Here is a 14,334-nt window from a genome sequence, read left to right as displayed (position 1 = left end):
TTTGAATAATTATTCATGAATAAGCCCACAATTCCTAATATGGTCCAATATGGCTGAATGACCTTTATTCTTCAAAATGACTAAAAATTCATCTTTCTCTCAAGGTTGGACTTTCTCTTCGTGATGTTGACTTATTTGAATCATGTTGATTATTTTAGGCTCTTCTTGTATCTATAGAACCTTGACCAAGTTTTGACTAACTTGCTCCTTCCAAATGCCTTCTAATAAACAAGTTAAGGCTTCTTTTATCCTTTTAGTTTTCACTCTTGTCATTGGTCCTCGATGAATAGTTAAATGGTCTTTGGCAGAATTATAATCAACTTGCTCATTCATATCAACATCGGGGATGAACCTTGGCCTTCAAGAACCTCAGATAGGGGTACTACTGGCTGACCATGCGCCAGGACGCCATATCATATGTGCAGTGGTGCCAACAGTGTTAAAGGCACGCCAGACTGCAACACTAGCTGATGGTGCCTCTTACCCCGATGGATGTGGCCTGGCCCTTTGCCCAATGGGGACTTGACCTCCTCGGGCCTTTTCCTCCGGCTTTGGGATAATGATGCTTCCTTATAGTTGGGGTCGACTACTTCACGAGGTGGGTTGAAGCCGAACCATTAGCCTCCATCACCGAGAAACAAGTTCAAAGCTTCACATGGAAGAGCATTATTACCCGATTCGGAATCCTGAGGGCTATCATCATCGACAACGGAGCTCAATTCAATAATACTAAGTTCAAGGCCTATTGCCAGTCGTATGTGATACAATTGAGGTTCAGCTCGACCGTGCACCCCCAGACTAACAGCCAGTCCAAAGTAATGAATCGGGTGATCCTAGAAGGCCTCAAGAAAAGGGTCTCGGGCATGTGCGGAGCATGGGTGGATGAGCTCCCTAGCATCCTATGGGTAATGCGAATGACTCCCAAAACTGCCTCTAGGGATTCTCCGTTCAGCCTAGCGTTCGGGACCGAAGCACTCCTCCCGCCTGAAATGGTGTTCTCAACCTTGCACACCACCATCTATGAGCAAAACAACTACGAGGAGGGCCTACGAGTAAACCTAGATCTCCTTAAAGAAAAAAGAGTCAAGGCACACCCATGTACCTTGGCATACAAAAGGCTATGACTCGGATGTGCAACTGCAAAAACGACAGTTTTTCATTGATGAAAAGAAATACACATTTTAGTCGGGCAATATAATCTCAAAATTTGACCTGACCAAAGCCAAAAAACAAAAAGGGGGTACAGCTCTCAATTCGAAGGAGGAGTCTCGGGCCCATCGTCGAAAGGGATGCTTGCCGGCATGTCGACGTTTTGTTCCTCTGGTTGGTTGGTGAACGTGTCTGACTCCAGTTCCAGGTCCGGGTAACTTGCTCAAAAATAAGCATAAGCCACCCGATACCCAAACTCGTACATCACCCGCCCCGACCTCACCAGGCCTTGCTTGAACCCGAGGGATGACTTGTATTCAGCAATCGCCCCCTTTATCTTCTCGGGTAGCACTAGTCGCTCCTCTTTCAAAATCTCCTCGGTAGCCCAAGCAAAAGATATGGCGGATTTGACGTCCTAGGAGAGGGTCTGCAGCTCATCGTCAAGCATCTAAGCATTGGCTCGGCTTTCCTCTAGCTCGGCCCTCAGACGATCCACCTCTCCCCCCAAGTTTGAGGCACGCTGTTCGACCGTGGAGGCCTCAGGGCCCGATATGGCCTTTAGCTCTAAGATCTCCATATGAAGAGTGGAGTTGGAGTCTGAGAGGCGCTTGATCACCCTCCCCGCATCACGGACACGATCGAGCAGCGCTACGGTGTAATGTTGGCCCTGCGCGAAGGTCGGAGTCAGAATCCATGCGTAGAAGGAAGGACCAAACAAGGGAAAAGCAACACTACTTACCCAGACGAATGACTTAGCTGCCCAGTCCATCACAGCTCCGATGAGGTGTAATAGAGCTCCTTTGCCATCGCTGGGTAGAGCGCCCCCCGGATAAATTCTTAGGCGCTCACCCTATTGGCCCAGATGCGACTGTCGGCCTTAAGGTTCGCCCACCGAGAGGCGTAGGGGGTTCCTGGCTCCCCAACAAGGAGATCGGCCATGCTCAGGGCCTGGAACTGCTCACCTTCGGCCCGAGAACGGATGTGGCACAAGTCCCGCATCGACTTAGGGCACACTAATGACCTCCTCAAGGGGTCTCTGCCGGACGATCTGGCCACCCCCTTTTCTCTCGCTCTCCCTGAGCCCTCACCTTGGGGAGCAGCCCTAGATGACTCTAGGATGGCACTCTCATGAGTAGCTGAGCTCGCATATGTCTTCTGAACCGTGGTTTTCGCCTTCTTCTAAGGGTGACTTACCTCCGGAGACCCCGACATCCTCCTTGGTGTGCCCTTCTGCGAGGCACCCCTAGCTCTAGAACCCTCGCCACCCCGAGACGGTGGTGCAGTGGTCTTGGCATGAGGCATCCTCTTCACCAACTGGAGGTCCACCATCTCTACAAGCAAAAGCTCGGTCGGTTAGTGAGCTCGGGACGGGTGAACGATCCATAACATGCGAATGACCGTACCCCCGGTGGCTAGGCTCAGTCCCTCCTCAACTAGCCACTCCTTAGTCATCTCCCTGATTGCCCGAGAAGAGGACAATATGCCCCTTAGTTGATTCACATCCGTTGTTTCTCCTACATAAAGAAATGGAGGGACATTGTCGATGGTTCGAGAAGTCCATCCGGTACTGAAACCCCACCCCTGACTACAACTGATGAAGAAGAAGTGACTCTTCCAACCCTTGTTGTTGGAAGGAGCACCGCAATCTTAAAACTGCTCCGGGTGGTCAGATAATACCTGCCTCGCCCCTTACACAAACAAAAGCAAGCCAGGAAGAGGGTCCTAGTCGGCTCAATCCCTGCTCCCTGACACTCCCCAAGAAAAGCTACCAAATAACGCCAAGAGTTCGATGCCATCTGGGACGACAATATTCCCACTTACGAAGGCACTCCTCGATAACAGGATGTAGCGGGCACCACTGTCCTGCCTCGAGGGCACCCACGGTCAGCCCAAACCCTTCGAGAAACTGATCGTATGGCCGCTAACTGGGTCGAGGGGCATGAACACAATAGCACTTCAAGATGCAATAGCAATCCCGAAGTGCCCCCAAAAGTTCCTCGATCACCACCGAGTCTACATCATTCCATGACTTGAGGTTTTCAAGCACAGCAAAACTCCCTACGGCCTCCAAAGGCACGCCACCCGAGGATAAACTGATAACCTCAGCCACCGGGCCCCCAGAAGAAGAAGAGGAAGAAGAAGACAACGAGAAGATGGAGACATCCCGACCTTAAGGTTGGAAGGAAGGAGCTAGGGTGTAGGATGAAGGACTGAGCAAAGTGATGGCAATTGTTCTGGAAGAAGCTTATAAAGAGCAGGCTAATCCATCGTGAGGTGACGATTGGGCTTCCTAGGAGAGAGATGGACGTAGCATTTAAAACCCATCATGACCCCTAAGATTCCCTAGATTCGTTGGTCTCGGAGCTTCCTCCAAAGGCGCCTCGTCACCAAAGATTTCCCACCAGAAGCAACATGTGGCCTCTACTTGGCATGCCACATGGCGTGCTGACACATGCGCACACCCGGGCGCGCCACCCAACAATAGGTCTAGTCTCGGCTTGAGTCGTGCCAGATTGGTCCCCCGACTTGTGACTCGCCAGTCTTTATCCGAGTCGTGCCAGATCAGTCCCCCGACTTGCGACTCGCCAGTCCTGCCTGAGCCCGAGTATAGTCCATCGACCCACAGGCCTAGTCTTTACCAAGTCGCGCCAGATCGGCTCCCAACTTGTGACTCACCGACCCTAAACTTGAGCCCGAGGATAGTAACTCGGCCAACAGGTCCAGTCTCTATCTGAGTTGATCCAGATCGATCCCTCGACTTGCGACTTGCCAGTCTTGCCTGAGCCTGAGTATAGTCCCTCAGCCCACAGGCCCAGTCTTTGCCTGAGTCGTGCCAGATCGGCTCCCGACTTATGACTTGTCGGCCCTAAACCTGAGCCAGTCTTAACCCGAGTCCAGTCGGCCAACAGGTCCAGTCTTGACCCGAGTCGAGCCAGATCGGTCCCCCTGACTTGCAACTCGCTAGCCTTTATTTGAGTCACACCAGATCAGTCCCCTGACTTGCGACTCGCTAGTCCTGCCTGATCCCGAGAATAGTCCCTCGGCCCATAGGCCTAGTCTTTGCCCGAGTCATGCTAGATCGACTCCTGACTTGCGACTCACCGACCCTAAACCTGAGCCCGAGAATAGTAACTCGGTCAATAGGTCCAGTCCTAACCCGAGTCACACCAGATCGGTCCCCCGACTTGTGACTCGCCAGTCCTGCCTGATCCCAAGTACAGTCCCTCAGCCCACAGGCCTAGTCTTTGCCCGAGTTGTGCTAGATCAGCTCCCGACTTGTGACTCACCGGCCCTAAACCTTAGCTCGAGAACAGTCACTCGGCCAATAGGTCCAGTCCTGACCTGAGTCGCACTAGATCGGTCCCTAACTTGCGACTCGCCAGCCTTTATCCGAGTCATGCCAGATCGGTCCCCCGACTTACGACTCGCCAATCCTGCTTGAGCTCGAGTACAGTCCCTTAGCCCACAGGCCCAATCTTTGCTCGAGTTGGGCCAGATCGACTCCCGACTTGCGATTGGTCAGCCCTAAACCTGAGCCCGATAATAGTCACTCGGCTAATAGGTCCAGTCCTGACCCGAGTCGTGTCAGATCGGTCCCCTGACTTGCGACTCACTAGCCTTTATCCGAGTCGCACCATATCAGTCCCCCGACTTGCGACTTGCCAGTCCTGCCTGAGCCCGAGTATAGTCCCTCGGCCCATAGGCTCAGTCTTTGCCCGAGTCGCACCAGATCAGATCCTGACTTGCAACTCGTCAGTTCTAAACCTGAGCCCGAGAATAGTCACTCAGCCAACATGTCCAGTCCTGACTCGATTCATGCTAGATCGGTCCCCCGACTTGCGACTCGCCAGTCCTGCTTGAGCCCAAGTACAGTCCCTCGGCCCACAGGCCCAGTCTTTGCCCGAGTCGCACCAGATCGGCTCCCGACTTGCGACTCGCCGACTCTAAACCTGAGCCCGAGAATAGTCACTCGGTGAACAGATCCAGTCCTGACCAGAGTCACGCCAGATCGGTCCCCTGACTTGCGACTCACCAGCCTTTATCCGACCCGCACCAGATCGATCTCCCAACTTGCGACTTGCCAGTCCTGCCTGAGCCCGAGTACAGTTCCTCATCCCATAGGCCTAGTTTTTGCTCGAGTCGCACCAGATCGGCTCCCGACTTACGACTCGTTGGCCCTAAACCTGAGCCCGAGAATAGTCCCTCGGCCCATAGGTCCAGTCTTTGCCCGAGTCATGCTAGATCAGCTCCCGACTTACCACTCGTCGGCCCTAATCCTAAGCCCGAGAATAGTAACTCGGCCAACAGGTCTAGTCTCTATCCGAGTTGCACTAGATCGGTCTCCCGACTTGCCACTCGCCAGTCTTGCCTAAGCCCAAGTATAGTCCCTCAACCCACAGGCCTAGTCTTTGCCCAAGTTGCACCAGATCGGCTCCCGACTTGCCACTCGCCGGCCCTAAACTTGAGCCCGAGAATAGTCACTCGGCCAACAGGTCCAGTCCTGACCCGAGTCACGCCAAATCGGTCCCCTGACTTGTGACTTGCCAGCCTTTATCTGAGTTGCACCAGATCGGTCCTCCGACTTGTGACTCGCCAGATCGGTCCCCCGACTTGCGACTCGCCAGTCTTGCCTAAGCCCGAGCATAGTCCCTCGGCCCTAGGTCCAGTCTTTGTACGAGTCACGCTAGATCGGCTCCCTACTTGCGACTTGCAGGCCCTAAACCTGAGCCCGTGAATAGTAACTCGGCCAACAGGTCTAGTCTCTGTCTAAGTCGCGCCAGATCGGTCTCCCAACTTGCGACTTACTAGTCCTACCTAAGCCTGAGTATAGTCCCTCGGCCCATAGTGTCACGGATTTAGTTGGTTTTGCCTAAGTCGTGCGGCACCCATACGTCTCCGTCCGCAAAGGGCAGCCTCCCCGAAGCCTCCCATTGTCCCTTAGGACCAACAAAAGATAGAACGAGTTAGAGAGAACGCCTCATTCGAGATCCCCAAGCACATATTTTTGAAAAATACTTCATAGATAATGTAAATTACAAACAGACTTTACAAGCTCTGAATAATTGCATAATAAAGGGTAAAATGGTCCATTATAGATCGAAAATCTCTCACACGTGTCCACATGACACAATCTTTATTTACAAGCCTAAAGATATCACCAACCTAACTAAAATGGGACTATTAAGCCTTCGGTCGTCCCTCTACATGCTGTACAGGGCATGAACATACCAAAAGACACGGACATATATAAGCATTACATCAAACATCCTGTTTTGAAGTTTGTCCGTGACATTCTCCCCCACTTATTCCTTCGACGTCCTCGTCGAAACTTTTGTTGACACTGCAACTCCTCGCCTTTGCTAAGTCTTCAATCTTCTACTCCAACTACAATGCGCCTCTTGGCTCCCAACTGCTCTCCGCTGCTATTTTTTTGAGTAGTCGAACCTTTAATCCGCCATGCTGCTTCAACTTGCCAATGAAACTAACTCTGGTGTGGGGTTGGCTGAGTTATGTTGATCCTTGTTGATTCCTGCGGATCCTCTAAATGAAGGAAAATACCATCCTTATTGCGCCAGTCTCTTAAATGCCTCATGCTGTTTGAACTGGGTGGATGCTTGTTTGAGCTTTTAACGAGCATCGTCTCGTAAATTTCTGAAGTTTTGGGTCCTTCCTCCATAAAATTTGCCCATTGACTCTTCTTTCACTTAGTTGTCACTTCCAAGTAGGTTCGCATCACTCCCACTTTCGATTGGTATTTTGTTGGGAAATGAAGCGGACAATCTACTCTTAGTGGTACTGATCACCGTTGGTGAGGATTTGACAACTATTGTCTTCCATTATCTTCGAAGGGTCTTTGAACATGTGCAAAGCTCCTCTACTAGATAGATAAGAGAATTGGGGTACTCGGTTTCGCCCATTCTCTTAAGAGTTGAGAAGGCAAAGGTTACTTGATTTCACCCGCCTCCTCGAGGTTGTACTCCATGCATCGAGCTGGTTACTGGCATTCACCTGCTCTTTGCTCACACTTCTGAAGCACTTAAAGTGTTTGCACTCCTTGCGTTGAGTTAGCTACTATGATTCACCTTCTCAATGCCATCGAACTTCTGGAATGCAAGAAGTTTTCACCCCAACTTGGAGTAATTCTCTAATAGATTTGGTCGTCTCTGGGATTGTATCGTCTTCTCCATCAACCCTGCCGCCTACTCCCCTGAGTAGCAAAGGTACAACACCGCGTACTGCCTACTTCGTTCCTTGGTCGTGTACTCTTGTATGACCCGAAGTCCTTCACTTTCGGCTATCTTGATGAGAAGCTCGTTGATACCAGTCTTACGAAGTTCCTTGGCCTCTGCCCTTCAACCTTGTCTTGGTACTTGGAGTTTGTCTCTGCATGCTCCACCTCCTCGGTCTCTTTTACGACCAAACGCTCTCCCTCCATGAGAGCAAAGGATCAATGACTTTCACGGAAGTCCCGCCTCTATGGTACCATGGCGCTGCCATGCCCATGGCCTTACTATCCGTCGCCTCGCATCTGCATCCCTTTTCTTCTGCGATCAGTAGATATGTCTCCATGGCACTCCTCTGAGTCCACCTCTATTCTAACTGATGCTTGAATTTGGGTAGCTAAGTCCCTTTGGACTCGTCATCGCTTCCTCGCCCCTTTCGACCCCCTGCTTCAACACCTCTGTATTCTCCAAGTAGTCCGTTTGGTCGATGGAAAGACAGACTGCAACTCCCATGCATGGCCTCTGCCATCGCATTATAGGGTTTGCACTGATTCTATTTTCCTTAGCTTCCTTGGTTGCAACGTTCGCTTAATCGACCTTGTCCTCTGACTTGTCAGGCTCCCTTAAGCGAATATGGGCTCTGGAGCAGTCCAACTCTCCAGCTGCTTCGATCATACCTCTGCATGATCAAGTCCCTCCCATGGGACTCACTGGTACTTGCATTCGAACTTTTCCCTTGGTGGAACACAACCCCCATATGCTGATGACCAAGGTTTTCATCCGATGCAACCTTCGATGCACACACGGAAGACCCGCCTCTATGGTACCATGGCCTTCACTCCTTGAATCCATAGCCCTTCTTGCCGTCGTGTTGTTCACCGAAGTGGAGCTTCCAGTAGCTCCTGATCATACCTCTGTATTATCTAGTCCCTTTCGGGACTAGGTTGTGTGTATCATATTGCCACGAATTGTTCCACCACGATCTGCTGCACCATGTCGCCTCCTGATGATATCTCTATTGCATTCTGATCCTTGTGTGTTGAACTCGTATTGTGAACCCTTCATGTGTGGCCTCTGCCAATACATCGTAGGGTCTCTTCCACCTTCGATTTTGTTCGCTCCTTTGGCAATCGACCTTCATCCACCTACTCTTGGGTCACACCTAGATGAAGCACCGCTCTAGGACAGTCCGTCGCCTAGTAGCTCCCGAAGTCCCCCGACTTCGTTGCAATTAGTGCACCATTGTCTGGATCCTGGGCCTCTACCCCTACCAGCATAATCTTCGCTGCGCACCGCTTCCTTTATAGCAACTTGAATGGCAACAGTATGGCATATTCTTCAAGAGTACCCGCCTCTGCGTCCTCTTGTCCCGTTCTAAGGCCTTCTGAACCCAACTTCACCTCCGCAAATTGAGTCGTCTTGGTTCCTCCATCAAATACTCCTCCGAGATAAAGTGCATGTGCCTCGAAGCTCCCTTCATCTTTGACACTATGCAAGATGAGTCCACTCCGTCAAAATGAATGAGCCATGGAACAACATGATCCTACTCTTGCCTTTACAAGAGTTCATGTCCTTGACCTCTATCCAACGAAAGCACTATGCCTCCGCTCCATGTTCCATCTTCTATGCTGGCTCCCTTTATGCAGCTTGGGTACTTCGCCAAGTTACACCCAAGTTGCTCCGCTCCTCGTTTTTGCATTGAGTTGATGGTGGCCCTCGCGCCCACCATTCCACGGGTCAGCCCTCCCTTGAGTCCGATCTCCATATAGACTCCAAGTGTGCCTTCATTTGTGTTGCTTTGGGTCGCTCCCCCACTTGATCTCGCAATGCATCCACCAATGCATTCTCTCAAGCGAGATCATGCGACGACTCCTTGCCGCTTGCTCAATCCATTGAGCTTCGTGGAGTTGTTGTTTGTTGAGGTACTCCTCCTCAACTTGTGAGGTCCGTCCCACATGATTCTCCCTCTAGAGAGCCGAGACTTATCCCTCCTGGATAACTGTCCCGTTGGAGCAACATCTCTCTTTGTTTCGGAGACCACCATCCCCTTGGACTACTTCGATCTGCTGACCAAACTGTGCATTGTTATGCCTCCTGCAAACACACTTGCTAGATTGCGACTCCACGTCAATACAGCCCCCGCTGCACCACTCAAGGCCTAGCAACATGCTGAACTCATTGCACACTTCAGCCTCCTACGGACGTATCCTTCACATGCCGAAGAGAACGTTTCAATGCTCCATGGCGTCGAGTTTCGGTTGCCTTGGGATGGCCGCGAACATTCCATCGTCCGCATACAAGCCCATGCATGAGTACCGAATTCTTTGAGTTAGCAATTCCCCTCACCTCTATGAGCTATGCATAACTCTTTCGGTCGCTGAGCAACTCATTCCACCTTGGATGGTCTCATCCTTTACCAAGCGCCTCGCTTGCCTTGAGCACCATTAAGTATGGTTGTCAACGTTGAGCCGTAGCTCAAACTCAGCCATCCCAACCTTTGTGCGCTTCGCATTCTTCCAAGTTTGTCTGTTCTCATGGTGCCTCTTGTGCGAAGGGTTGGCCATTCCTCTGAATGCCAATCTCAGATGCCCGCTCCTCCGAGCGACTCCTTTTCCCTACATCCCCATACCCGTTTTCCCCCAAATGGTCGCGCGTGTGCTGACTGCCCTCAACGCAGCCCCGCTATGTCCCCCATGTTTGCATGCTAAGTGTTTTTATGAGTGCTTGTCCCGCTCTGATACCATCTGTCACAGACTTAGCTGGTTTTGCCTAAGTCGTGCGGCACCCATGCATGTCCATCCGCAAAGGTCAGCCTCCCGGAAGCCTCCCATTGTCCCTTAGGACCAACAAAAGAGAGAACGAGTTAGAGAGAACGCCTCATTCGGGATCCCCAAGCACACATTTCTGAAAAACACTTCATAGACAATGCAAATTACAAACAGACTTTACAAGCTCTGAACAGTTGCACAACAAAGGGTAAAATGGTCCATTACATACCGAAAATCTCTCACACGTGTCCACATGACACAACCTTTATTTACACGCCTAAAGAGGCCACCGACCTAACTAAAATGAGACTATTAAGCCTTCGGTCATCCCTCTACATGCTGTACAGGGCATGAACATACCAAAAGACACGGACATACATAAGCATTACATCAAACATCCTGTTTTGAAGTTTGTCCGTGACAATAGGCCCAGTCTTTGCCCGAGTCACGCCAGATTGGCTCCCGACTTGCGACTCATCGGTCCTAAACCTAAGCCCGAGAACAGTCACTCAACCAACAGGTCCAGTCTTGACCCGAGTCGCGATAGATCGGTCCCCTAACTTGTGACTTGCTAGTCTTTATCCGAGTCGAGCTAGATCGGTCCCCCGATTTACGACTCGCCAATCCTGCCTGAGCCTGAGTACAGTCCCTCGGCTGACAAGTCCAGTCTCTATTCGAGTCACGCCAGATCAGCTCTCGACTTGCGACTCGTCGGCCCTAAACCTGAGCCCGAGATCAGTCACTCGGCTAATAGGTCCAGTCTCTACCTGAGTCACACCAGATCGACCCCCCGACTTGCGAACCAGTCTTTATCCGAGTCACGCCAGATCGGCCCCCCGATTTGTGACTTGCCAGTCTTTACCCGAGTCGTGCTAGATCGGTCCCCCAACTCATGACTCACCAATCTTAAACCTGTGCCCGAGTCCAATCTCTTGGCATATGGGTTCAATCTTCGCTCGAGTCTCACTGCTCGGTTCCCTGACCAGTGACTCGTCAGTCTCATTTCGCTTGGGCCCAGCTGCCCGGCCAACGGTTCAAACCCTTCCCAAAGCATAAGGCGCCACCCATCGAGCAGCTCCACGACGAGCCAGCCTGACTCCCCCTCACGAGTAATCGATATATCCACAGCACCCCGACCCAGGCGTGCCCTTCGCCCTCTCGCAAGGACCCCAGTGCATGCCCTAGTGGGGGGGGGGGGGGGGAGGGGGGAGAAGTGATGAGGTAAATTTTGGATCCCAATCCACTACTGATGGCCAACGCCATGCCACGCCATCACCAGGTCAACAAAGGAGGGCTCTCGTATGCCGACCCAGAGTCCGTACCAAGGCATCCCCCAATACGCCTCGGAAAGCCTAGAGCGGTGCCGTCTGATGTCGTCCTCCGTGCCACCGGGCGACAGCCACACTGAGGCACTGTCTCCCTGTTTCAGCGCCCTAGGATGACGGCCGCATAAAGGTACTATCTCGCCGTTCTGAGCATTCTAGGATGGCAGCCGCACAAAGGTAATAACTTCCCCCTCGAGGATCAGCCGCCATAGAAAAGATATGTGTGTGACCCACCCTCGGGTAGTGGTATAAAATCCCCTGATCGACGTCCGGCCAAGGGGGCGAAAAAAGAGAGAGACAAAACGCTGACTTACTTATCGAGGGGCCACAATCGGTAACCATCCAACGAGGGCCTTTTGTGCAGGAAAGCGATTATGCCCGAGACATGATCACCCTGATCAAGAAGGCGTCTTTCCCCAAGCGGCTCCGACAACCATTCCCGACATCCATACGTCGACTTGCGGTCGATCAACATCGGTGACCCATCAAAGTCGATCTTCGACTCCAGACATTGCCCTGGGGACCAGGCCGTTCTGACTCATTAGCCACGGTGCATCAATTCCTCGACAGAATTAAATTTGATATTTCAACTTATGTAACCAATAGTATGGATTCATTTTAATATGAAAATAAGAAAAGTATAAAATATTTATCAGTATACAGAATCATCTTAAAGTGAAAATGATAATAGTCGTTAGTCCTTAAATCATTGAAAATATTGATAAGGGCGAATAATAAAATAGCATTAATGAACTCTCGTATAATGTTGATATCGTCACTAATGATCTTGTAAAACAATTATAATTGATAGATTTGAGAATATCTTAAAGAAAAATGAGATTTGCTATTTTTATTATTATATGGTATATCTATAAGAATAATATTATAACATAGGAATCCCTTATTATTTTCATAAGTTATGAAAAGTAATTATTCTGAAAAATTATATTATACAATAAAAAAAGAGTTGAAATTAATAAACCATAATAGTGTTTGAGAACTTGTCGAGTTGCTCAATAATTATAGACAAGTATGTTATATAAATATAACTTAAAGAGTAATAACGAACGATACAAAAGTCAAACTTATAATCAAATGTTTTACTCATAAAAAATATATCGATCATAACGAGATATTTTCTCTAGTTTTTAATTGAACTTGTTAAGAATTATCACGATATTAGTAGTTCATTCTGATTTTGAGTTAGATCATATAGATGTGAAAACAAGTTTTTTGAATAAGGAATCTAGATTTATATAAATAAACCTAAACAAGTGACAAAGAAAATAAAAATATATAAAATTTGATATGTAAATTTAAAAAATCCATTTATGAACTTAAATAAGTATTTAAATAATAATGTATAAAGTTTCTTGATACTATTACTTTTTTATATTTAAAAAATATTATTGATAAATTGTTAATCTAAAGATCAATGGGAGCTAATTTATTATATTGGTCTATATGTGGATAATATTTGGTTGTAAGCTTAGTTTATTATATCAAATAAAAAAAAATTCTCACTAAGAATTTTAAGATGACTGATATGAATGAGGCATTTATGTTATTAGCATTATGATATTTAAGGATAGATCCTAAAATTTATTATGACTATCTCAAAAAGAATATATTGATCTAAGTATTAAAAAAATTTAGTATACAACTTTATTAAGCAAATAATAAAGTAAAAAAATTTAATCAAAACAAGTATTTTTAAAGTGACTTAGAAAAGAATCAGATAAATAAAAATATTCATTGTGAATACATAGTTAGAAGTATATTACATACTCAAGTTTAAACCAAATGTACTAAAGAATAAAACATTAAGAGACTATAAAGAAAGTAATAAGATATACGAAAGGAAAAAAAAATTATATACTCACATATATGAAATCAGATTGACTTGAATCGATAGTATTTTTAGATACTAATTCTGTAATAATAATAGAAAGTTCACTTTACGTTTTATCCATACTAGTTGAAGAGATAATTTATAGGATAAAAATAAAGTAATGTATTATTATATTATCAACTAGAAGCTAATTTTGTAATATGCTTTGATGTTACCGACCAAGCCTTATGATTGTAAAATTTTATCTCAGGTCTTAATGCAATCAAATTCAATTGCTAAGTCATTAAAGATATTGCTAAGTCACTAAAGATACCACATATCATAGTAATTTTTTTATCTAAGAATATCAAGTACTCTTATATTTATATATATTTAGTATAAAGTATTTGATAGTTAGAAAAAGAGTTTAGAAATAATTAATATCAATTAAGAATTTAAGTTCTACTATATTAATTGCTTATGTAATCACTTATGACCTATGGTCTAAAGTACTTGAAAGAATATGTTTTTATAATTAAGTTTCTGAGCAACCTATAAAAGATATGATTATACATGATCGAGAGTACATTATAATTTATTGAATCTCAGATTTTGATGATGAAACCAATTAATAGAGTTTATGATCTAATATGCATTTAAGTGACTTAGGACTAGCTTCGATCATGAAGAGACAATTAAAACAAGAAGAATCAATGTTGAGCCGAAGTAGAACATGTCAGAAGATTGGACATCGAGCCCAAGGATCGATCGACGTATCGGTAGAAGGATTCGTGCCATAAGTTCAGGTATCGAGCCTAAAAGAGCGGACATTGCACCAAGGAGATCGGAGTTGCAGAGGTTAACATATCGATTGGGTAAAAGACCGCAAAATAAGACAATGCGTCAAAAGATTGGACGAAGCATCGATGAACCAATGATATATCGGACAACATGTGGTTAATGCTTTGTAATAATTATTTAGATCAAAGTAGTTTTAGTTCTAATTGAATTAGTTTAGAATGTAATTAGGCCAACTC

This window comes from Musa acuminata, chromosome BXJ3-6, assembly GCF_036884655.1.
Source record: "Musa acuminata AAA Group cultivar baxijiao chromosome BXJ3-6, Cavendish_Baxijiao_AAA, whole genome shotgun sequence".
In the NCBI taxonomy this organism is placed as follows: domain Eukaryota; kingdom Viridiplantae; phylum Streptophyta; class Magnoliopsida; order Zingiberales; family Musaceae; genus Musa; species Musa acuminata.
Note: the sequence above shows the minus strand (reverse complement) of the source record.